Source organism: Austrofundulus limnaeus, unplaced genomic scaffold, assembly GCF_001266775.1.
Source record: "Austrofundulus limnaeus strain Quisiro unplaced genomic scaffold, Austrofundulus_limnaeus-1.0 Scaffold127, whole genome shotgun sequence".
Lineage (NCBI taxonomy): Eukaryota > Metazoa > Chordata > Actinopteri > Cyprinodontiformes > Rivulidae > Austrofundulus > Austrofundulus limnaeus.
In genome coordinates, this window is record NW_013952529.1 from 46,356 (window position 1) to 48,435 (window position 2,080).

At 38.6% G+C, this 2,080-nt stretch overlaps 1 protein-coding gene across 1 annotated transcript in view; it reads left to right on the plus strand.

Moving 5' to 3' along the window:
- The window catches only part of gdf5 (growth differentiation factor 5), a 6,799-nt gene that overhangs the window by 1,689 nt on the left and 3,030 nt on the right, over positions 1 to 2,080 (plus strand). The window lies entirely within an intron of this gene.

Sequence of the window (2,080 nt, forward strand, 5' to 3'; positions counted from 1 at the left end):
CCTCCTGAGAGACTGCTGTATGAGGCTGTCTGTGAGATTCACTGAGTTTTTCTAATTAAACCACATTAACTAACAGAACATTTGTTTGTCCCATATTAAAGCAAAGATGATTCTCTGTTTAACACCCCAGTCAAAAACATTATATTAAAAAATAAAAACAACTTGCCATGTTCTCTAGGTGAAAGAGTTTTAAATCTTATTTTAATTTATCTTAAAGATCCACAAATTTCATTCACAATTTTATATAAAAAAAACAAGGTTCTTGATTTGCTAAACTTATTTATATTTAGGACCATTCTGTGACACAGCTGCTCTGGGATAAATGTAATTTATTAAATGATCAAATATGAAGAATAAATAATTACATGACCTGAAAACATCTAAATAATATAATGTTTTTGAATAAAATAGTCTTTTAAAAAATAAATCAGTCCAACAAATAAAACATTTGTATGTTTTAAGTTATTTTGCTCTGTGTAAAAGACAGATATTTGCTGGTTGGACTGGAGAGTGTGGAAATCTGGTTTAACCAAGGCTGAAGTAAAGACCAAACAGGAGCTGTCCATCTGAGGGACATGTGTCTAAAAGACATTTAACCATGAAATGTTCAGTTTGTGATGTTTATATGACACACACCCAGCCCCTCGGACACTTAGTTTACAACATTAATGCAGAGTAAAAAATAAAAACTTGTTGGACTGATTTGACATGATGTCCTGAGACGTTGCAGCTGATAGGAGTCATAAAACAGAACAGGGGGACGTTAGATGACCTGACACGATAAATGTGTTCTATGAGTGAAGGAACATATGAGTGAGCACCAAGCAACAACCCTAGGTTCTCCCCTAAGCCCCCCTAAAATAGGCCTAGTGACGCCACTGGTTCTATGGATGCAAGTAACCTGGAGAGAGGAGGATCCTGGAGGAACCTGGTCTCCTTTTCTGGACCTGGATGCTCGAGGAGCAGCAGGGTTGGTGTAAAAAACCGATCCTGGGTCATGTGGAACTGGTACCTCTGGATCCTGGGTCAGACAGATTCTTTGGACTCGATCTAGATTCAGAGCTGCTCTCCCTCTGTTAGCAGCAGCAGCTAGCAGTAGCTTCACTGGAAGTCAGTTAGATGCATCCAGTCCCCCTGCTCTCTGGTTGATGCTGTGTCGGTACAAAATGACAACCACTGGGTGCGAAGGAGCAACAGAGACGTTAAATCTGATGAAGCAACAACCAGAGTCAGACTGAGCTGAATATTAAACTTTATTCATTCTGAAATTCGTTGCAGTTAAATAAAATTATTTAATTTGTTTTTTTTTCCAGTTTAAATAATTAAATAATTACAGTTTTTCTCTCAAACATCTCAAGTTCTTTATATTTGCTGATGAGTGGCTGCAAACAGCCACCAGAGGGCGCTCATAATGTTCAAATTTAAACTAAATGAGTTTTATTTAATGTTTTATTCAGACATTATATTTCAGATGAATGGAAGTCTTTTATTTTGTTAACAGGAGCAGAGAAGTGATATTTCTGAGCTGCTAACAGAACAGGTCTGAGAGCTGCTGTGTTCCTAACATCTGGTCAGGTCTCAGTCATCCCCGCCTTCAGGAGGGTAAATAAACAGCCCTCCCAGCCCCCCGCCGCCCCACCCCCTCTAATGTTGGTTTTATGGTGTAAAACTGTTTAAAACGTTTGAACGAGCAGAGCTGAGTATTCCTGCTGCTGCTCAGGTTTACGTTTCCAGCACTTAACCTACTTGGAGTTTGGACTTTATTTGTTCTGCGAGTCCTCAGACCGGTTCTGGTCTGAGCTCAGAAATATTTAGAGGAGAGGCTGATGACCCAAAACATCTTTCCTTCCTCCGGGTTTCCTTTCAGTCAAAGTTTTATCCCCCTCTYTTTTTCTTTTAGTCTCTAAAGTTGTTTTTATTCTCCACTGTTTATAAACCGTACGGTTTGTTGGACCTCCTGAGGGCCCCCGAAAGACTCCTCTTATATGAGGGGCCGTTTGTAAAGTTACAGTCAAAAATTAACACCAATATTTTTGTTTTATTTAACCTTTTATAAGAAAAAAGAACAGATTTATTTTTC